Consider the following 25,152-nt stretch of genomic DNA (forward strand, 5'->3'; position numbering starts at 1 on the left):
ACATCTATAGAACTTACATAAAATTATTCTGTTGCTGCTTTCTCCGTATTATAGAATGGTATAAAATTATTCCTAAAATATTTCTATTCTATTTTAGTTACGCTACTTCAATATTACATTTCAGCTTTCAATGTCAATTAAACATTACTGTACATGCTTATCATTTTAATGTCTAATTATATTTCTACGTTCAAATTTCATTATTCAATTCTGAGATCTATTAATCAACAAGAACTTGCTAAAGATGCCAAAAAAGAAAATAGTGTTAATAAAATCACTAATATAGATGTAGTTGCTTATTGGTACACATATTCAAATCACTTCAACTAACATTTTTCTTCTCATAATCCTCATAGATACAAGGCATTGTGTTTCTCACCTGGATGAATTATAGCAATAGTTCTCATCTAGGAGGACAATTTCATCCTCCAGGGTACATTTGGCAATGTCTAGAGATATTTTTGTTATTACAACTGGGAACGGAATTACTACTGGCATCTAGAGAGCATAAGATGGGATATCATTGAACATACAAGAATGTACAGGACACCCCCTTTCTCCAACAAAAATTTATCTGGTCCAAAATGTCAGTATTACTGAGGTTGAGAAACACTGCCCTATAGTCTATTCAGGTAGATGATATAGACACATGACTAACTTATAGTAAAATTAACAATAATAAGGGTTCAAAGTATCATGAGGAATAGTCTATTTACCTCTCCAAATTTAATCATCACTGAAGGTGGGTATTATTGTAATCATTTTATAGAATATGAGAAAGTATAATATATCTCATATAGAAAACATTAATACTTGCCAATTATTTTATTCAAAATCAATATTACACTATATAGTAAAACTACTAGAATTTCAGCCACACTTTGCAAGTGATGATAATGTCACATTTATGACTCTTGCTACCAGATATCCATAAGATAAGAGAGCAAATAATTCACCAACTAGCTAAATTTCCACACAGAAAAAGAGTGGACGCTACCACATGAGTTCCTAAGGGCCATAATCAGGCCAGAAAACAATGAACTTCTAGGATGTTTACTTTGTCTTCTGTACTTTGTCATGCAGTTTTATAATCATCTCATTTAATTCTAGCCTGTAAGAGATATATTATGCTACCTACATTGATACTGAAAAAATGAAGCTTAAGTAACATAGCAGACTATCACAGAACCAATCAATAACAGAGTGGGTTTGTGTTTTAAATCTGTTTGGTTACTAGACAATTCTCTTTCTAATATCATCTGATCTCTTCCTGTTTTCTCAGAGGTGACATGTTTTACTGCCAGGACCAGTAAAGAATACTACAGAGTAATAATAATTACGATGTTAAAACTATGCATAATTAATTTCCAAGGGCACCTATATAAATTGTAATTTATGAAGGCAAATATCTTCATAATTAAAATGTGTCTGTTAGGAATGGCTTTGGCTGCCATTAATAGTGGCCATTAATACTCACAGTGACCTAACCAATAGAGTTTCCTCCCATAATGAAAAGGCAGGAGGTAGGTAGTCCCAGGAGTGTTTCAGTGGCTCAGTGAAGTCAGAGTCTCTGGTTAGAATCGATGTATTCTTTTGGCTTTTTTCTTATGGTCAAAGTTGTTTGGAGCAGTTTCGTGTTATATTGTCACAATACAGACAGCAAGGGGGAGAGAGAAGCAGAAAGAACTTTATTTTTGTGCTATATTGGGGGAGAGGTAGAAAAGAGAAAAAGCTTTTTCAGAAGACTTTAGTAGATTTCCATCATATCTTGTGAGCCAGAGTTGTCACAAAGTCTTCCCTAATTGCAAAGGAGGCTAATCTTTCTCTCCATCTGTTCAAGGACCAGGTTGGGAAATCTCTTAATTAGCCAATAAAAAGTGCAACAAAAAGTGGCACTACAGGCCGTGGGGCAGATGGTTCACATCTGCAAATCCCAGAACTTTGGGAGGCCCAGGTAGAAGGATTGCTTGAGTCCAAGAATTCAAGACCAGCCTCAGTAACATAGTGAGAGTGCATTTTTCAAAACTAAAAAACATAGCAGAGAGTGGTGGCATGCGTCTGCACCTGTAGTTCCAACCACTCAGAAGGGTAAGGTAGATGGTCTCTTAAGCATGAGAGGTCTGAGATCACTGAGCTTGGGTGGGAGGATCACTGGATCGTGGACTTTGAGGCTGCAGTGAGCTATGATCATGCCACTATGCTCCAGCCTGGGCGACAGAACAATATACTGTCTAAAAAAATATATATATATATATGTTGGGGCCGGGCGCGGTGGCTGAAGCCTGTAATCCCAGCACTTTGGGAGACCGAGGCGGGTAGATCACGAGGTCAAGAGATCGAGACCATCCTGGTCAACATGGTGAAACCCCGTCTCTACTAATACAAAAAATTAGCTGGGCACGGTGGCGCGTGCCTGTAATCCCAGCTACTCAGGAGGCTGAGGCAGGAGAATTGCCTGAACCCAGGAGGCGGAGGTTGCGGTGAGCCGAGATCGCGCCATTGCACTCCCGCCTGGGTAACGAGCGAAATTCCGTCTCAAAAAAAAAAAAAAAAAAAAGTTGGGGCACAAATTTGATATTTTACAAAGAAATTTCACATGTTTTATCTCATTTCTATATTTATAATAGAATATAACAACAGAACATTAAGTAAACACCCTAAATGGTAAAGCATTTGTTTGTAATTTATTAGTTAACAATAGCTAATACTTATTAAACATTTAATCTGCTCCAGATATCTTCTGTGTAATTCTCATAATATTGTCACCTAGGTTAATTTGTAATATCTGTTTATTTTATTTTTAATAGAAACAATTGTATATATTTATAGATTACAATATGATGCTTCGATATATGTATACATTTTGGAAAGGTTAAATCAAGCTAATTAATATATTCATGACATCACCTGCTTATTTTTTAGAGATGAGAACATTTAAATCTAATCTTGTAGCAGTATTGAAATATACAATGTTTACAATATTTATTACTAACTATAGTCACCATGCTATGGAATATATCACTAAAATCTATTTCTCCTGTCTGATTAAAATTTTGTACCTTTTGTCCAACAACTTTTTTCTCCTCCAAACACTATAGCCCTTGACAATCACCACTCTACTCTCTGCTCCTATGAGTCTGACTTTTTTTAGATTCTATATATAAGTGAGATAATACAATATTGTTCTTTCTGTGCTTGGCTTGTTTCACTTAGCACAATGTTCTTCAGATTCATCTGTGTTGTCACAGACGGTATGATTTCCTTCTTTTTAAAGGCTGAATAGTGTACAATTGCATTCCATATATACAACACACACACAATATTTTATTTATCCATTTGTCTATTGATGAACACTTATATTGCTTTCCTAGCTTGGCTATTGTTAATATTATTGCAGTAAACAGGGCATTGGAGATATTTCTTTGACATAATTATTTTAATTCCTCCAAGCCCAGCCTTACTCCTGGGCTCAAGCCATCCTCCCACTTTGGCTTCCCAAAGTGCTGGGATTTACAGGCGGGAACCATCACTTCCCCACGCCCAGCCTGTAATACCACTTTCTTTTTGGATAATGAAGAGATTTCTCAACCTCGTTCTTGAACGAATAGAGAGAAAAATTAGCCTCCTTTTATACACAGAAGTGGAATTGCTGGATCATGGTCATTCTATTTTTAGTTTTTTAGGACCTTACATGTTCTTTTTCATAATAGCTAATTTAAATGCCCACCAATGGTGTGTAAGGGTTCCCTTTTCTCCACATTCTCCCCAACGTTTGTTGTTTTTTGTGTTTCTGCAATAGCTATTTTAACAACAGAGAAACTCCATCTAAAAAATGAAATTTTATATGTATTGCATCTGAGTTATTACAACTTTAAATTATTTTTCCAAATAATAAGTTTTTATGTTTACCTTCCCACTCTACTCAGGAAGCAGTTGCATTAATGTAAGAACACTAGTTTCTGATGTCTATCAGTTTGCCTCTTTCATTTTTTTTCTTAACAATAATCTCCTTTTTTAAATTTTCATATATATGTTTTCTTTAATATTATTTTAGAAATTTTACTTAGGTTTTAGAAAGCAGGGAAGGTTAATAGATGTGCTTAATACACCATCTTGAAACTAAAGGTCATGTTAATAGAGTTTATAAATATTTTGAAAGAGCAATGGCAGACTTAGCATTTTCACATGACAAAAGAAAAAACTAGGAGATACTGATTCTATGACTAAATCAAGTTTGAAAGCATATCTCAAAAAATTGAAACTATAATTGAAGCCATGAAAAAAATAGTTTAAAGGATAATACAAGTTTCCCTGAAGACTCAAAATATTTGCTCAATTTTTGCACAAATGTATTATACAATTGGGGGTGACAGATTAGTGAAATTCTGGGAAAAACAATCACATTTTTGTATACTATAGTGATGTTTGGTTATTTCTAAAGGAAATAATGGCAGTTGTGGATTGATAATACATTGAACAAGAAGATAATAATGTATACAATTTGGGATATTTCAATCAGTTCTGAGACTTGTATTTTAAGGTGTGCCATAAAATACTGTAGAAAACATTTTTGAGTGACTTTTTAAGAGTTGAAGGTAAGATGACATAAAAAACACTGGGGTATCTAGAATCTATATCATATGACTCCAGTACTAAAGGCAGAAATCTCATATTAAATGAAGCACACATAATTAAACTGTTCCCTAATGTGCAAATAGTCAAGGGTTCAAGGACTTTGGAGAAGAGATTCCTGAATTGAAGACCATATACTGGATCACCTCGCACCAGGAAATATGAATAAGTGTCATTATTATTTACCTCCTTAAGAATCAAATGGACAAAATAGGTTATAATACTTTCATCGTCTTCTCTATGAGAGTAAAGACTAAGGAGACGATCAAGAAAAGGTAACAACAGAATTGTAGAGATAAGAAATTGACATGAAGACCTGAAATAATAGAACCAAAAAATTATACTTAAATGAACTAAAAAAAACTTAGGAGATAACAGAGTTCCTAAAATTTAGAGTCACAGAAAACTAATTCTCAGAATATTGCTTCTGAACTTGAAGGATAAAAAAATGATATATTGGCAATTTATAATTGTATTTATAAAACTTTGCTTTTACAACTATATTTACATAATAAAACTTAAAAGTAACAACAGCTATATTAGAATTTAGTTTATTTTGCTTAATTGATTTTTTCTAATTAGATCCTGGTCACTAGTTAAATTGACATATATATATTTTACTTTTTATATCTTGAATTTAGATGTAGTAAAGTATCATGTGTGCTACATCATGTATTTTGGATATTTAAAAATGCAAAAATTTTGTGATAATTGCACATTTATTATCAATTCTAAGAAATAAGTAGAAAGACCGCTCTGAACTTTGTAAACTTAGATAGGAAAGAGACCAGAAATGTTTATGTTTCTGCATATGTGCTTACTTTTAAAAAATTTCACCCATTGGTAGTTACCCAGCATCACTTTGATTCCTTCTTTTTTATCTAGAAACACAGCTCAAAGCACCAAACCCATTCTCCAGTGATTGGGACAAAAGTAGGTTAGTAGAGTTGGTTGCTAGGAGACCAATGTCAGCGTCATCTATGACCTTGCAGGATGTAAAAAATAAGTATAGATTTATCGACCTCAGTGGCACATTGTCTGAGTCCTCTGCTCTGACTGCCTTATTTCATTTCTGTCTGTCTCACTGTTTTCCTCTCTTTTTTCTCTCACACAAATACAGACATATAGGGCCATACAACTCCCTTTCTTGATACCTTCTAATTTCTCAAAGTTATTACTTTGCTGCATTTAACCACATCATTGTCTCTCAGCTAACAAGGCACTCTATCAGCAGTGTCAGCAAATCCCAATCTTTTTAAAAGGCTGATTCTTCATACCATTGCTGTAAGAAATATAGAAATCAGTTCTACTGGGAATAGCATTATGAAAAATGTATAAACATCACAAAGTAATTTTGCTGTCACATTCAAAATGTTTTCTCAAAGTTGCATCCCCAGTTTTCACAGTTGAGGTGTTTAGGTTAAATAATCTCATGCAGGAGAGATCTCTAACATTCTTGTCATCTTCTTGGCATATCTTTTCTGAAATTGTTTACAATATGGATTTCATGGAGGAAAAAGTAACAGCAGAGCAAGTTAAATTACAAAATAAAAAGTTCACATCCCAAACAATTTTTTTGTTTTAGTTTTTATAGGGATACGTTATCTCAAACAGATTATAAATTACATTTCAAATAAATGATTGATATATGTGTTTTGTTTGTTTGATTATTTTCTTCCACAGGTTGAAATCTTCAATGGAAGGTACATGAGAATGCAGTTCTCCTTCATCTGCAGCTAAAAGCTCTATAGTTCAAACTTGCCATTGTAATTGTACTGTTTAGTTGTTAAAAAACTAAAATAGGTGTGCCTATATGTCACCAGCACAAGTATCTGGGTTTTGTAAACTATTGAATAAAAATAATATTTCAATTAAAATAAATCATAATTGATTTTCAAAATCAGTTGATGATGATTAATAAACTGAAACCAGGTTATTTAAATGAATTGTAAAGCTTTTTGTCAGAGTGAAAACTTGTGATTGTACAAAGACAATTTCATACAAAGGTTAATATCTATGATAGGCTGCATAATAGAATTAAAAATAATTTATTTGCATTCCCTGTTTCTAATACATCTTAAAATAATGACTAATAATCAAGAAAACAGGAAATAGTTACTGAAGCTTATCATTTACATGTTTACTGAATTTCTATGAAAGAAAATATATCAAATTCCTAATCTTGAGAGGGTAGAAAGATATTTATAAAGAATTAACATTTATCCTACCAGTATATGAACTGGTCCCTACAAATACACTTCTTTTCTTTTCTTTTTTCTTTTTTTGAGTTGGAGGTTTCACTCTGTCACCCAGGCTGCAGGGCAATGGCAAGACCTTGGCTCACTGCAACCTCTGCCTCCCCAGTTCAGGTAATTCTCCTGCCTCAGCCTCCCAAGTAGCTGGGATTACAGGTGCCTACCACCATGCCCAGCTAATTTTTTGTATTTTTAGTAGAGATGGAGTTTCACCATGTTGGCCAGGTTGGTCTCGAACTCCTGACATCAGGCAATCCACCTACCTCAACCTCCCAAAGTGCTGGGATTACAGGCATGAGCCACCACGCCTGGCTAGAAATGCACTTATTCTCTCTGTGCTGAAGACATTGATTATGTTCATAGTCACAGATATGTCATTTAGGACAGCAAATTTATACTGTTCTGTATAAAAATTCAGAGGTTTTTTTATGATGTTGGAAAGAGGTGTTAGAAAATTATGGAAGAAATGGATAATAAAGAATACTAATATTTTAACTAAAAATGATGAGTTTTGAAATTTAAATCCAAACTTTATATGGCATACATACAAAACCTAGGAAGCAAAGAAGAATTTGCTGAGAAGGGAGAAGGAAGCAGCTCTTGGATTTCTTTAGGTGTAATCATTGTTACTTGTGAAATATATGAACCAAAAAATGTTCTTTAAAACCACTTTAGGATTGTGAATCAAGTTTTAGAGCAAAAAGCAAATGTGTGATCAGATGTTGAGATGAATAAGAAAGATGAATTAGGGGAAGAGTAAAGAGTAAAGGATTGGCTAAAACATCTGTGGCAAAGCTTTTACCAGATAATCTTATAATCTCTGAAAATAGGTTATGTTTCCCTTAGTTCTACGAGTTTCTGGAGAACCAAATACAAATTACATTTCAACATGAAATAAATATAATTTTAACATAAATATAAATTTTATTTTAGTAAAAAATAAAATGATACATTCATTTGATATTTTATTTATTCATTAACCAAAGAAACCATTGAGTGCACATTATGTGCTAAACCTTTTTACAACTGATTTCTGAGTCTGATGGAGGAGACAGGTATATAAAAAGATAATTATAATGCAAAGTAACAAAAAGTGCTAACTAATGTAGGAAAAAATTGCTGTGGTGGCTGAGTAGATTTGCTCATAATTGGCATATACGTTATTATTATAGTGGTCCCAGGGCATGTTTAAGATATTCCATAGAAACTAATATAGTACTTGAGATTTTGTACATTGTAAAACTCTGCAGATAGTGATTTGGTTCTAGTGATTAGCTTATTTTATGCAAAGAAACCTAAGAAAATTACTCTAGAAAACATATTTATATTAAAAATCATCTCTGCTCCAAAAGTCTTTTTCCCCCATAATTTATTTATGACTATTTTGAAATGATTAGAATAAATCTAAACTTGATTTCATGTCCTATTGCCAAGTTTACTTCAGACCAGGACATCAAAACACACACACACAATCAGTCAGGGGTAATAACAAGAAAAAGAAAATGTCATAGATGTTGACATGGTTTGCTGTGTCCCCACCCAAATCTCATTGTGAATTGTAGCTCCCATAATTCCCATGTGTCATGGGAGGGATCTGGTAGGAGGTAATTGAATCATAGGGGCAGGTCTTTCCTATGCTTTTCTCATGATAGTGAATAAGTCTCACAAGATCTGACAGTTTTATAAAGGGGAATTCCCCTATGCAAACTCTCTCACCTGCCACCATGTAAGATGTGACTTCACTCCTTATTTGCCTTCTGCCATGATTGGGAGGCCTCTACAGCCATGTGGAACTGTGAGTCCATTAAATCCCTTTCCTTTAAAATTACCCAATTTTGGGTAAGCCTATATTAGCAGTATGAAAGCAGACTATACATATGCAAAGTTGTATCAACCAGAAGCACCCATAATCACTTAGAATAGCAAAGCTACTCAGTTTTACTTTGAATACGTGCACAAACTTTACATGTTGATTCAGTGAGTCCCAAAGTTCTCAAAGGGTACGAAAAATATAAAATATGACAGTTGTTTCAGAATTTATTTCTCTACACTAATATGAAAGTTAAAATTTATATAAATTATGTAAATAATGACAACATTGCTTTTGTTTTCTTAAAGTTTGTAAATAATTTTTGGGAAAAGCACTAGATTGTCATGGTTGCACTGAGCTAAAGGGACTATAGTTTTTCCTGCTTAATATATTTTTTCTAATAACTAATTCAAATATCCTCTTCTGATATAAGTATAAAGTATCATGGAAATTGCTCTCTCAATAGTATTTTATCTATAGAAAATTGTTTATGAAAGCAAAATCTAAGTAATAATTTTCCTCTTTGGCCCCCTTCAGCTCATAGGTGCAGCTTCTTAGGTTCAGAGAAAATGAAATACACCAGGAAGAAATGTATGCTATTAGTGCATTCTCTCATTAGCCTCTGCTTCAGGTCTTACTTCACACTTTGTAATTATCAGAGTTTTCTGTACTTCTCTGGAAAGCCATAAAAAATCTACAGATTTAACAGGATGAACATTTAAAATGAAGCTTCAAAGTTTTTCATACAAAATAGAAGAAGATTTTTGTAAAAATATTAAGTCTAAGATTATTTTCTGATTCCTGAGGTTTACTAAATTATCAGTTAATGTTTAGAAAACCGAGGTAGGATACTGCACTAAGCATGATTAGGTAAGTAGGAAAATACAATTCAAAGCCATGAGAAAAGGTGACCAGCATACAACAAATCTATTCTCAATTTTTCACAGTTGTTTCTCACTGAATTAACGGACCCATGACTATTATCTCCTGCAACTTTCCAATTGGTCTCTAGGTATGTCAACTCTTGGAAAGGCTGATGGCCCTACATTCACAGAGCTGAAGTGAGTCTTGTATATAATCGAAACATTTAAGGGTGACTTAAAATGGCTGCCTTTGAACCTATAGGGAAAGCACACCAAATACAGGCATGATATGGGATAGCCCCACTGGTCTGGTTAATAAAACAAAGGACATTGCAGAAAGTTAGTTATCAGAGACCTTGAAATTTCTGTACAACAGTGCATTACATACAACAGCCAGTTAGATTTAAAATCACAGGATTAAGCAAGTCTGGAAGGTTTCAGAAACTTAAAAAAACCCCAAGGTATCAAGAAAAAAATCACAAGGGCCTCTTTGGGTGCCCTATTGATTCTGCTAATTCAACAAGGGATAATTGTAGAAAGTTACTGGACACATTTAAAACTCCCTAAAGCACAAGGTTTCTATCAAACACTGGCTTACGGGCAGAGGTCTGCAAAACTCTTTAAGCTTGCAAAGATAAATGAGCATTGGAGCTTTAACCCTCAAAGTGTTTACATGCAGAGTCTTTGATTTGCCAAAGGGGAAAAATAATTGTACTTTTTTTTTTTTTTTTCTGAGACAGAGTCTCGCTCTTGTTACCCAGGCTGGAGTAATAATTGTACTTCTAAACCAAGTAGTTTTTGCCTATAACAAATCTACAAAAAGATCATGATCTTGTTTTGCTTGTACTCATCCAAATAAGAAACAATTCTGCCACAGAATGATGTTTTGAAACCTAAACAACTTTAATTTTTTAAATATATTTTGAGAATTAAAATTCAGTGGGATTGTGCAACTATTTTTTTAATTGTATGGGCTTGTAGTTAGGAAACATTTTTATTTAAGTAAGTGGGACTTTTATTTCCTTTGTGAGTATGCAAAAGATCTTTGTTAAGGCAAATTTTTAAAAAGGTTTTTTCTTATTTTTTATTAAGAATTGGTGAAGTGCTAATGTTTATTCCACTGCTGTTTTCTGAGCACCAACCAAATTGAGAACAACTACAAAAAATGAGGTAAGAATTTAAATATTTAATGTTAAAATACATACTTAATATTGTAGTATTATTTTAGGTGAAAAAGTTTGGGCTTCGACAGCAAAGTAAGACTTCTGATTTTATCCATCTTTCTCAACTTGACCTTGGAGCCTTTTTCTTGGGAGTGTTGGTTATTTTGAGCAGAGATTTACCTGTTCAACTATACAGAGAATAACCTTTCATACGCTCTAGAATTCAGCAAGCCAGGGCTGAGAGAATGTTGCCTTATTCTAATTCATGCGGACTTCCTGCATGAGAGTGGGAGTGGTGAGAGTGAACACACATCCCTGGTGGGCACACTGATGATAGGGAAAGTGAAAAATAGAAAGCTGAAGCCAAGAATGTGGGTCACCTGCAAGCTGTAGCCCTTGCCCTAGTGTACTAATTAGCAAAGTCACCCATCTTCTTCTGGGGAGGAGGAATTAAGTAGGATGGAGAAAATGGCGGAAGCTTCCTCCCTAGTACTTACTTAATACAATGGCAGAATTGGCCAAGTTCTTATTTCGTAGGTCAAGGAAGGAATGTGGGAATAAGATTCTCCCAGTTTTTATAAATCTCATCTTGCCTATAATGAGTATGCTATACAAGATCATGAAGAATTGAGGAATGCACCTTTGGTGTACTATAAAAGTGCCTTTGGTGTACTGCAAAAGTGGGCTCCTGGTGTGCCCATTTCACATACAATTTAAATAATACAACAATTAAAAAGGCAACATTTTATTTCTTTTTGAGATAGAGTCTCACTCTGTTGCCCAGGTTGGCATGCAGTGGTGTGATCTCAGTTCACTGCAACCTCCGCCTCCTGGGTTCAAGTGATTCTCCTGCCTCAGCCTCCCAAGTAGGATGATTACAGGTGCCTGCCACCACACCTGGATAATTTTTGTATTTTTAGTAGAGATGGGGTTTCATATAATGATCAGGCTGGTCTGGTCTCAAACTCCTGACCTCAGACGATCCATGAAACTTGGCCTCCCAAAGTGCTGGAATTACAGGCACGAGCCATCCCACACACCCAGCCAGGAAATATTTTAGAAATAAATCCTAAACTACGAATACACGCCAGTTTAAATTATGGGATACTACTGTCCCACAAACCATTTTATTTTGCTAGATATTTTTACTTAAGTATATTTTTAGGCAGTGTATTTTATAAGAATGAAAAAAATAAATATAATGTAACAAGGTATATAATAACAGTATGTGAAATTGAAAATTGCTTCACAATAGGTACCAATTACTTTAGGGTTTTTGTGTTTGTTCGTTTTTAGTTTTGAGACAGATTCTTTCTTTGTTGCTGGAGTGCAGTGGTAGGAATACAACTCACTGCAGCCTTGACCTTCTGGGCTTAACCGTTGCTCCCATCTCAGCCTCTGGAATAGCTAAAACTACAGGCATGTGCCGCCATGCCCAGCAAATTTTTATTTTTTGCAGAGATGGGGTCTCACTATGTTGCTCAGGGGGCTCTTGAACTCCTGGGCTCAAGTAATCCTCCCACCTTAGTTTCCCAAAATGTTGAGAGAACTGTGAGCCACTGTACCTCGCCTAACATAGGTTCAATCTAAGTTTACATAACCATGTACAAATCCATCCATTTATTTAAGTCACCTGAAGGAACTCATGAGAAAATTAAAGGAACACCTCTGAGTTTTATTGGATGGCTTAGTCCAGCTTTTAGTTTCTAGATGAAGGAGGAATGGTATTGGCTCACTATAATTTATTTGCTGCCAGTCAGCACGTTAAACAAACTTTTGTGACTAATTTACTCTACAAAGTGCATAGTAACCAAGATATTAAGAAAATGAATGCAAATTTCTCTGCAACGTTACTCAGATCAGTAACAACTCCTGGTTTTCTCTTGCTTGATAAAATATAATAAAAAGCTTGATATTTATTGGGATTGAACTTTATGTGTATGAAATAACATGATGTTTCTACAGCTTGGTTTTTCTCTCTCTTTTTCTATATTATTAATGTTTGCTCAAATTTTGCAGGATCGAGATATGTCTATTAATAATTATTGTTTTCATGCTATTTTCTGCCATATTTATATTTTGTCATCACTTTGATTCCATCACCTTGATTTGCATGTTTGCTTGTTTAAAGTGATACATAAAATAAGTTACTGTGCCTCACAAGTATTAAAAATTCTTTCCTTGACATAATTGTTCAATCAGAATATTGTCCTTATTTCAGTCTAATGCTATCATTATCTAAGGAAATTTTGCACAAATTACTTCATGTGTTCTATAATATATATGTGTGTGTGTATTGATATGTGTATATGTGTGGGTGTATGTGTGCATTCAGAGCAAAATAATATATTGAGAGCACATATCCATCTACAAGTTCTTTCAACACACCAGTGATATAGCTATAAAAATTTTTGTTTACATGAAATAATTCATATCAATCCTGAAAACCCTGATGGGTGTCACCAGTAGATAAAATATTTTGCAGAATTCCTGAAAGGTGGAAAAGAAGGTAAGACTTCATTAAGGGTTATACGGGACAGAGGAAACCAGAGATTAAAAGTCCACGTGAGAAAGCTGTAAGCAGAGGTAGGAGCCATAAGTTCTGAAACTAACATTAAGTTCAGAGTGAGCAGGTCCTAATCGTCCTAGCAGAGTTGTCTAGAGAGCAGTCATCAGCAGAGCTAATCAGAGGGCTGTCTGTATTAAAAAAAAATACCAAGAAGGTAAATCCTCTCAATTTCCCTCTCCACTACTCGAGTTTACAGAGCTCTGGCTGCAGCACTTGGCCTGACCTGTGTTAAGACACAAGAAAGCTGCTTTGGAAGACATGTGATGTGGCTACTGGGCTTGGAAAGAGAGTAGCAGGATTCAGCATAGAAAAGTAAGTCAATAAAGGCAGCTCCACGGCCCCACTGAGGGTTACAGCACAGCAACACTGCTCCCCTTGGAGTAAAGTTCATCTTAACTTTGGAAATTACATGAGCCCTGGGCTGCTGTCCTGCCTTCTCTCATGCTTTCTCATGCTCCATAAAAGAAAGCCCAAGTCACTTGAAAATCACTCTTGTCCCATGGCCCACGCTTAGGCCTCCCGTTGGAGGGAAGGTTATTTGGAGTAAATAGTAGAAAGAGATAGATCTAGAAAATAAACACAACAATTGACTGGAGGAACCACCGTAAGTCAATAAACCTAAGAGAACTGTGTTACCAATTACAATTAATATTCTTAGAGAAAGGAGAGAGAATATCATATTCATAGTACAAGACCAGGCTACTATGAAAAAGGAGAAAATGTAGAACAAAAATAAATAACTCTTGCTAATTAAAAATATAATTGTCAAAACACATAAAAAAATCAGTAGAATGTCTGACTGATATAATAAACACTGAGGTCCATTGTAGAATAAATGAAGAAAGGAATAAATGAATATGTGAAGAAAAATTTACAATTATATATGTTATTCTGAAAGTTCAGATTTTCAAGTGTAAAGAGAAAATTCAGTTCTCTGGAAGAGAAATGAGAATATCTAGAAACACAAAATTTTCACCTTGGTATCAGACTTTTAAGAGTGTTACTAAATGCTAGAAACTAATGAGGCAAAACAAATGTTCAGAGTTTGAATCTGGAAAGTATAAATCAGATATGAGCGCAAAATGAGCATATTTTTGAGATATGCAAAGACAGAATGTTTAGTTCTACACAAATCTTTAAAACACTTACTTAACATCATGATCCAGTAAAACAATAAAAGAGAAACCCAAATAAAAAGAAAATATTAGATCCAAACAGAAGTAACCCACAATTTTATTTGGAAAACATTCTCAGAAAGACATCTGTGCAGCTGACATAGACTTTTATCTGTCCGATTTAGACCAAGGAGTAAAAAGAGCTTTTTAAAAGATGCCATTTGGGACTTATGGGAGAAAAAAATCAAGAGACTTAGAAGCCCTTAATAATAAGATGAACTTGTAGTTCTATCCAAAAGTTAATGAAAAAGTGATTGGATCTTCTAGGAAAAGAAAAACAAGAATGTCATGATTCAAATACGAAACAAACTAAGATGTGACATGTGATGAAATGGAAAGGAAGGTAATCTATTTGATCATAATGCCTGGAAATTTCATGTTAAGTAGCATAGATTTATGAGGCTAGAATATGCCTCAGTTTCTGAGTTCAATCCTTCAATTCTTTGGGGAACAACATTTGGATCATTGAGATGTAAAGGACTAATGATTTTCAGTGTTTTCAAATTACTTTAGTGATATTCCAGAAGAATATGTGCCTATTTGAACATTGATAAAAGAGTTTGCAGCTATGGAAAAAAAGGAAAGAAGTGGAAGCAGAGAAGTATTATTATTTCTTCATCTAATGTACTGGATAATCAACATGTACTACTTAATTTTGTTGGATCAAAACTAGTAGATCAAAATTTTCCTAGTTAAAATTATAAAGGTAACTGCTAACAGAACTAAAATAAAAATATAATAAATAAAAATCTGGAGATAGGTGAGAGAAAGGGAAATTCAAGTTGTATAAGTAGGATAATAATTTCATATCAGGAAATAAATATATATTTAAAAATTACCAATCAGTAAATATTAGAAATGTTATTTATAATTATGATAAAGACTATCAAACAATTAGAAAGGGTTCAAAAGATTTACATTTCAAGAATAGAGGAGAAAGTAGGATTAGGGATGAAAAATCTTTATCTTTTTTAACATGATGCATTTTTTTTCTTTTACAATTTATAAATATGAGAAGCAAACAAGATATTAAGGAGCTCCAACAGGATAGTGTTAAAACTCCTGTGTCCAAGATGTTTTCAAATATAAGTAGCAGAAACTTTGACTCATAGTGGCTTAAACTGTAGAGACCTTTATTATGTCAATAATTCAAACTCCCAAGGGAGGATGGATGTCACGAAAGGTACTTTATATTGTTGGTTGGTTGTTTCAGATTGTTTTAGTAGCTCAGTCACATCATGGGTATTATACTTTCTTTACAAGTAAATATTGTAATGTTCTCAGAAGTTTGGACTTGCCCTTAGTAACAAAAGGGCTGTAGGAGTCCCAGGCATTCTACCCAAAAATGGCAGTACCTAGGAAGAAGAGGTATTTCATCTTCTTATAATTTCTTCCCAGGAGTGAGAAAATATCTCCCAAAAGTTTTCCTTTTTTCTCACTGGCCATAATTGGGTCAAATACTCTTCCCTATGTGAATAAATAACAAAGACATTGCTACTACTCTAATTTGCTTAGAAAAAGTGTCATCGAGAATAAGGCCACTTTCCTTTGGAACCTAAAAATGTAGAGTAAGAAGTCCTTTAACAGAACCATTATTCTAAAAGAAATAAAAACAACCAAATGGATTCTGAGTAAGCTAGTTAATGTGTTCTCAAGTGCTCTAAGCAGAATTATTTATGTAGTAGAGACTAGAAAACTCCTAAGTTTTAATCCATATTCCCAAATCACCTGCTAATCTGAGTCTGAATTTTCTCACCCATGAGATTAGAATGATTAGCTAGGTTGGAGGTTCTCATGCTCTAGCATACATCAGAATCACCTGGAAGGTTCATTACAACACAGATTGTTGGTTACCAACCTCAAAGTTTCTGATTCAGTAAATCTGGGTGTTTAAAAGTTTGCATTTCTCACAGGTTCCCAGGCAATGATGATGTTGCTGGTCTGGGAACTACACAGAACCATTGACCTAGGTGATGTTCTTTGTGAAGGCTCATCTCAGAATCCCTGGTAACTAGCTTAGTGACTGAAAATTAACAGGTCCAGTATTATTATAATTTGAGATGGAGTCTCACTCTGTCACCCAGGCTGGAGTGCAGTGGCACAATCTTGGCTCCCTGCAACCTCCACCACCCGGGTTCAAGTGATTCTCTTGCTTTAGCCTTTCAAGTAACTGGTACTCCAAGCCACCATGCCCAGCTGATTTTTTTGTTTGTTTTTGTATTTTTCTTAAAGATGGGGTTTCACCATGTTGGCTAGGCTGGTCTTAAACTCCTGACCTCAGGTGATCCACCTGCCTCAGCCTCCTGAAGGGCTGGGATTACAGGCATGAGTCAGCCACTGTACCTGGTCCAGAATTATATTTTTAAAAAAGAAACTATATATATATATATACACATATATATATGCACACACACACACACATATATATACACACATATACATGCATACATATATTCTCTCTAGTATTCAGTAAATCTTAGTTTTTCTCTAGATCTAGATTTATCACAACTACAAATTCTATCTTTCTTTCCAATTAAAAATTTACTGTTGCCTACTTTCCCTGAATAATCTTGCACTATTAAAATAATTTGATACTGATTAATTCCGTGGTTTGATCTTTATTCACCTGCCTACCTGCATTACGCAAGTGCAACAATATGTCTGATTTGGTTTTTAATATTTTAGAAATCAAGCACTTAATGCTAACACAATTCTATAACCTGAGTTACTCCAATGCTGTTTTGTGGTGACCAACATGCAGCCAAAAGCCTATTACTATGCCTCAGGTTTCTTGCTGTGGGGAATTATTTCCTAAGCTTATTTGACTACAGAACACATTTAAACATTGGCAGAATATCAAGCAAAGCTCATGAGATGTAAGGTTCATTTGGAGTAAAATGGACAAATAAATGATCTCACAGATGAATTCTCTGCTATAAGAAATAACTGAGCTCTGATTTATATGCTTTTTAAGAAACATTATAAAAATAATTTATAACAATTAAGTCATATTAATTATGATCAAAAGAACAAAATAAAGTAAAATAATTCATTTTATATGTCGATATGAAAACTAATACAAAGAACATTTTAATGAGACCAGCCCTTTTAAGTGATTTCTTTCTTTATAGTTAATACTATGAATAATTTCATTGAATTATATTTTTATACTGGACAAAACATTGTGGTTTTTGGGGATTATTTATTTCCACTTTAGTGCTGTATGACAATCTTGTTTGCAGAGATCTGGTCCATCAGAAATAGTAAAACAGGCTATGGTTAATAGTGGAACACCTTTGAATTAGGGTATTCCAGAAACTATTTATTAATTTCTATTAGACCACTTGGCTTCTGAGATTTTGAAAACCAGTCTTTAATTGTTAATCTTTCCTTGATTTATTCCATTCAATGCCAAGAAACTGTTTTGTATCTAAAACTTTTATCTATCTATTTATTTATTTATTTATATAATCAGACAGGATCTTGCTCTGTCAGCTAGGTTGGAGTGCAGTGGCATGATTTCAGCTCACTGCAACCTCTGCCTCCTGGGTTCAAGCAATCCTCCCACCTCAGCCTCCTGGGTAGCTTGGACCAAAAGTATGTACCACCACACTAAGCTAATTTCTTTCTTTCTTCCTTTCTTTTTTTTTTTTTTTTTTTTTTTGGCATTTTTTGTGAAAATGGGCTTTCATTACATTGTTCAGGCTGGTCTTGAATTCCTGGGATAAAGCTATCCACCTGCCTTGGCCTCCCAAAGTGATGGGATTACAGGCATGAGCCATTGCACCTGGCTAAAACTTCTTTTTACAACCACAGATTTTTATGTCTTACAAATATTAGACTTTGCATAATATTGAATAACAAAGGTATATTAAAATTATAAACTAAGACATATTACAGACTGCTAATCATTAAAACAAAGACAAATCAAGGAGTTGCTTCTTTGGTGAATGACACTTAAAAATTAATTGAATTTTAGTTAATAAATGGCTACTCATGCATTGACCAATTTCTACTGTGATTTCTTTATATGCAGTGTGCATAGCATTTTATTTAATTATAATAACTATACATGCCTTTGTTATTTTTACATATTTTTAAAACCTATTTTAGTGAAGATTATTATTACTGTAAGAATCATATATAGATAGGTACCTCTGGGTACACATTAATATTTCATAGAAACACTGGGGACTAGACTGGAGTTGGAGAAACTGTGTGGCACTAAGATTCATAAGACTCACTTGACTTCCAGTGACACTACTGATAGGCTTTATTCAAAGCAGTCAAATTATAATTTTGTATCTAACATCAAAAATGATCTTGTAGATGTCATCATGACATCTACAAGACAACTGCCGAGTTGTCATTTCCAATGGTCAAGGGCTCATTTTATTGGACTTATGAACACTATTTGCTAGTGTTGATCTGTTTCTTCAGCGTGAAACGTGTTTTTTCCCTGGGCCTCCAGTTTACAGGTTTACAGTTTGCCATTCGTAGTTCTTTTCCTGCCTCACTGTCTGTTCCTTTTCAGTCGATTTGCTTTTCATTTTCCTGATTTCTAATGTGGGAGTGTCTGTGGGCTTAGTTCTTGGCCCTCTTTTTTCTCTATCAGCATCCATATACATCAATTTCACGAGTGGCATCTTCTGATTCCATCTATATACCAGTGGCAAGTGTGTGTGTGTGCACGTGACCGTGCATGTACGTGTGTACCTCCGGCACTGACCTCCCTCATGAACTCTAAACTGCTTTAAACAACTACCTTCTCACAGCTGCATCTTGGATGTCTGATAGGATTCTAAACTATAATCTGTCAAAGACCAAACGATTGATCATTCTTTCCGAGGCTGATTCTCCCACAATCTTCCTATGACAAAAAGTAACAGGCCTATTATTCTAGTTGCTCAGGCTTGCAAACCTGGAGATATCCCAGACTTCATTCTTTTTCTCACCATCAATTCTTCCGAAAATGTTGTTGTATTTACATTCAAAATGCATCCAGAATAGAAATATTTCTTACCATTTCTACCCCTACAGCTGTAGTCCATTATCTCTTACCTGTATTGTTAAAATAGTCTTCTAAGCTGGTCTTTCTGCTCTCTTGACCCTTGATGACAATCCAGAGTAACCTTTAAAAAATCATATTCAAGTCATATCAGTTTTTCTGCTCAAAACCCTCCAGAGGCTTCCTGTCTCATGCAGGGAATATACAAGGCATATTCCATGGCCTCCAGGGTCACATAATCTACCTTCTGTTACCTCACTGATGGTCTGACTCCTCTGCAGCCACTGTGGCCTCCTCCTTGTTTCTCAAACATGCCCAGAGAATTCCTTTCTCATGACCCTTGTCCTTGTTCTATGCTTTCCTTGGAGTATGCTTCCCTCTCCAGAAGAGAATTTATTTTAGGTCTATATTAAAAGGTAACTTCTTTAAGTCCAGCATGTTAGGAGGCCGAGGCAGGCAGATCACCTGAGGTCAGGAATCTTAGACCAGCCTGTTCAACATGGCAAAACCTCGTCTCTACTAAAAATACCAAAACTAGCTGGTGTGGTTATAGGGACCTGTAATCCCAGCTACTCCAGAGGTTGAGGCAGAAGAATTGCTTAAACCCAGGAGGCAGAGGTTGCAGTGAGCCGAGATCCTGCCACTGCTCTCCAGCCTAGGCAACAGAGCAAGCCTCCATCTCAATAAAATAAAATAATAAAATAAAAAGGGAACTTATATAGACAATTCCATCTGCAATTACACCTTCACCTCAACTTATCACTCATCACTTACTCTTTCTTTCTTTTTTATAACTCAACATCACTCAAAATGCACACGTGCGTGCGCACACACACACACACAGTAGCAGTTTGTGACAGTTCCATATTTTCTGTTGTTTAGGCCATCAATGTTTATTTTTTTTAATTTATCTTTTTCTCTCTCATACTCTTCACTCAACCCATCAACAAATGATATTGGTTCTGCTTTCAAAAGATATCGATATACAGACAATTAGATGTAAACCTATACTTCTACATAAGCTGTTACACTTCTCACCACATTTGCTGCCATCATTGTTGTACCTGGGTTATTGCAATTGCATTCTCCCTGACATGTCTACTTATGTCCCTGATCCTTTTTAGTCAATTTACCGCAAAGTAGCTTGAGTGTTCTTACTAAATAGATTATGTCATGTCACTCTATTAATGAAAACCCCTGACAACTTTCCTTTTTTACTCAAAGTAAAAGCCACCCTTCTTTTATGAAAAATGAGACTTTATCTGGTTTCCCTGGGCTGTTAATTTCATGAGCTCATTTCCAGTCTCCCTCCACCTTATTCCCCTTACTCCAGCCATGCTGACTTCCTTGAACATGGAGGACATGTTTCAGCCCCAGAGTGTTTGCACTTGCTTTTCCTCCTCTGTCAGAAAAGGTCTTCCATCCGATATTGAAGGAATTGCTTCCTCCCTTCCTTCAAGGGCTGTGTTCCAGTGTCGTCTTCTCAGTAAAGCTTGCCTGGCCAGTCTACCCAAATTTCAGTTCTCCCTGAATCTCCTTTTGGTTCTTTATTTATTTTTTCTTATATTGAACATACTATAATTATTTACTGATTTACCTTGTTTGTTTTCTCTTTCTTTATCAGATTGGAAGCCCCAGAAGGGCACAGGTTATTTGCCTATTTTTCTTTCTTTTCTATTGTTCTTGATGCTATATTCCCAGTTTTTAGAACTACGACTGGTACATAATAAGTATTCAATAAAATATTGTTGAAAGAACGAATTGATTGTTGGATATATTTAGGTGCATATTATATTCCTCCACACTAGAAGGTAAGCCATGAATGGAAGAAGGAGATTTGGCTCTCTATCACATCTACAGAAATGAAAAGGATGCTTGGAACACTGAAGGATTCAAGAAATATTTGTTAAATTGGTAAACCAACACCATCAACTTGACTTCACTGAACCTCAGTGTCCCCAGATGGAAAATTAGAGGCTTAGATTAGAATCTAGGCACTTACTTATTAGATGATCTCCAGAAACTTTCCTGTTGTGATACTGTATATCCTCACCACCTTCTCTCTGGTCATCGACTTCCTGTGGATAGAGCAATCAATAGTAACTGAGATACCAAAATACTGAAAATGCTGTGTCCAAAAAGAAATATTCTGTGATACAACTGCTCAGCAGATTTCTAAAAAAAGAAAAAAAACAAAAAAAACCCCACAACCATTCCTTGGGATTGTGTTTGAAGCAATCGTTGATCTTAGCCATGGAATGCCAAGATCTGATAACCCAGCTGAACATAAACGGAGAGCTTTAACCTAGTCCTTCAAAATCCTCCAAATAGCACTTGTCTCTCTCAATATTTCTTTAGGAGGCAGTTATACACATATGTATTTATATATATGTACACAGAATACAGCTTTATTAAAGGGTCATCAAAACAAATTCCATATTTCTTATTAATTACATCAAGTTAGAACAAATGGGAGCCTGATGGATCTGCTTAAACTTTTATTTGGGAATTAGTAATCTGGTTAAAAAAATTGTGGCCAGGCTGTACTTAAAAAATACCAACTCCCTGGTTTAATTTCTTTCTTCCCCCTTTGAAACATGCCTTTGTGCAATGTTTGCTCTACTCATATGGCTATTTACTGTTTCCCTGGTTTCACTTTCAGGAATCACATAAGTTTTGCCTTTCTTCTGGGATGCTCTCCCCAAACCTCCTTCCATGAAAATTGTTCTACTTCTCTAGTATTTAGAACTGCAAAGTCCAGTATGGCAGCCACTAGCCACATGTGAGTATTTAAATATACATTAACTAAAATGCAATAAAATTTTAGATTTTCAATTACACTAAGTGCTCAGTTGCCAGATGTGGTCAATGCCTATAGCTTAGACCATGCAAATATCAAACATTTTCATCATCACAGAAACTTCAATTAAAATTAAAATGTACTTAGCAAATACGCTTTTTCTTTTGTTTCTTCTCCTTGGAGAATAATTTAGAAGGTCTCTAATTTCCATATGTCAAGAAATATTGCCATGTCAGATACAAGGCAGATATGCTAAATTAATTAAATTGCAATCCTATTCTTGTCTAATTACTCAATCCAACATTGAATAAAGTTGATCTTCTTTTGCCCTAACAAGATTAGGTATATTCTATTGATTCTGGAAAGTTACTTGCCTCTTCAAATGCTTCTTTTATCATGGTGGATTGACTTATAGACTCAGGGAGACAGTAACATGCTAAATTTCATAAGTGTGCCTTGTAAGACAATTAAACTTATGTGTGCACGCAATCTGATGAGAAAAATAGAAGGCAGATCCCTAGGGAAATAATAAACCCCCAAGTTACAACCCTTGGTCCTGAAACTACTTTCATTTCATTACTTCTCCCTCTTATGCTCAACTTCCAAGTCATTGAAAAGTATTTTTTTTAATGGGAAGAATATATGTGTTTTTGGGAAACAGATTTCACATTGCAATGAGGTACAATGAGTGAGTATATTAGAGTGATTTTACTTTAACCCCTATTTTATTAAAAAAAAACTAATTCATTTTAATTTGAGGACCTGCATTAACAGCACAGAATTTTATAAATGTGGGTTCCATAAAAGAAACTGTAGCCTCACTCATGACAAATATTCAAAATGACAAACCCAGGTGAGAAAGTGACATGTTCAAGTCTAGCATGATTTACTGTTTTGCTAAGACATTTTCCATAAGAATAAAAATATATTTACAATTCAAGCAAGTATCTACACAAAGTAATGTGAAGTTTTAAAAAGATCAAATACATACTGTATTCTTTCTTACATTTCAAGATATACCTAAACAAAGAACTTTTTCCTTTTCCCTTTTTATGCCTCCAATTTGTGTGTATTATATAACCGTCTGCCATTTTAAAATACTTGCTTGAGGGCCATAGCTGTGTTTTAGTTGATTGTAAAGAAAAATGATGATCGAACTGCAGAATCACAGACAAACTAGCCTACACACTACCACATTGAAAAAAAAAAAAAGCACCTTAGGTAAAGGCCCTTAGAATTTGTATTAATTACAATGTAGAAAACCATAAAGACAAAGTGAATGGAAACACAGAGAAGTTTTGCTGCCACTGATGACTCTTTCCTGACAGATGAGAAGTATTAACATACTTACTCCCTGTATCTGCTCATTAAGACATGGCTAGTCTTACCACATATGGTGTCCTCCATAATTTATCATAATACGTAGAAGTGTTACCTTCAGGCAGCTGATATTATGGGAAACAATTAAATAAAACACTATGGTGCTATCTCTGTGTAGAACACAATTGAGGAATTCAAGTATCTGCCGCACCCAATGGGGCAGCCAGGATCTGGCTATCCTGCATCCTCATGGCTGAATTTATAGGATGTGCCATTTAAATTGTAGATTTCATTTGCAGTGGGATGGATGTGAATGCAATGACCTAGCCCTTTACTCATCAATAAAGATTTTTCTGCATCTTTCTCTCACTGAAATATTATTCCTACAGTTTGGATTTCCATAGGAATCAACCCTGTAAGGCTATGCAATGAAGAGAAACACAGCATGAACATTTCTTTCCTTGCGTGCTTCCATTTTTGAAGCCGACACTAAATAGCAGTACTGGGAATAATGAGGGAGCTGCACTGGCTGCTGTGGCTTAGAAAAGTGGCTATGTTAAGGGAAAAGCCACAGCACAAGGATCCCAAGATGAATTAAAGAAACAACAGACAAAACAAAATACTAATTAAGAATAGGGACCAGAGACTTGAAGATCCAATGTGTTGTTTATTGAAGGCTGCTGTTTAAATCAAAAAGAGAAAGATTTCACCAGTCACTTTGGGCTTAAATGTCATGATATTTGCTGGGTGAAATTTGCCAGACATCATTCTCATGAGAGCATTTTATTATTATCACTTGGTTTCAGATTTTTCTCTTAAAGGAACCTGTGCAGAGTCATTTGACCTGTGCATATTGAAGGAGTTTAAGTCAAATTTATTCTCTACCTCAAACAATTTTCTATGTTGATGGTCATTCAAGAGCTATTACTGCATCCTTAAAGCCCACCAGTGTTGAAGTTTCTCTTAGCCAATTCCACTACAGAACAATAAACTTCATAGGAAGACTGATGCATTTGAACTATAATTTGAGAAATTCAGCTCAGCTCTGGAATCTGGGCCAATGCATTTAATTGAGAACACATTTAAATTTCTTTGATATTGCTTTATAGCAAAGTATAATACCTCAAGGGGAAAACATATTTCATCTAAGTTGCATTAACTTTGTTAAATAAGCAAATAACCACTTACCTGTAATCAAAAGAAATGGACAAAATATAAGCTACTGGCTTTATCCCCCTTACATCCAGAATAAGCAATTTCTTTTCCATATAACTATTTTCTATCAGCAATTAGTTATACTGAATAAATATTTTATGTAGAGGCCATAAGAATTCAGTTTTCCTATAAAAGTAATTGACGCCTGTCTATTTTCAACTCTTGAAAAATTTTCTTGGCTTCCCTTGATTGATGAGAATGTGTACAGACAAAAACAGCACAGCTCCCACCATTATCCTGTTTCCTAAGTTATGGTCATGCATGGCCTGAAATAGAATTATGATGGCTATAAATTTCATTACACAAGCTATAGAGTGAAGGAAACTTAGGAATCCTATAGCT

The 25,152-nt window shown here is 34.8% G+C and overlaps 1 long non-coding RNA gene across 1 annotated transcript in view; it reads right to left on the minus strand.

Annotated features, from left to right (window-relative positions):
- The window catches only part of LOC105718707 (uncharacterized), a 69,335-nt gene extending 47,782 nt beyond the window's left edge, over positions 1–21,553 (minus strand). Inside the window, exons 1-2 of the long non-coding RNA XR_001107809.2 lie at positions 21,478–21,553; positions 19,529–19,599 (exon numbers count right to left, since the gene is read on the minus strand). This is a non-coding gene — a long non-coding RNA (uncharacterized LOC105718707). The remainder of the gene's footprint in view (positions 1–19,528; positions 19,600–21,477) is intronic.
- Between the last annotated feature and the right edge of the window lie 3,599 nt (positions 21,554–25,152).

The sequence above is a fragment of the Aotus nancymaae genome, unplaced genomic scaffold, assembly GCF_030222135.1.
Source record: "Aotus nancymaae isolate 86718 unplaced genomic scaffold, 86718_ANA_hifiasm-v0.15.2.pri h1tg000041l, whole genome shotgun sequence".
NCBI classification, from domain to species: Eukaryota; Metazoa; Chordata; class Mammalia; order Primates; family Aotidae; genus Aotus; species Aotus nancymaae.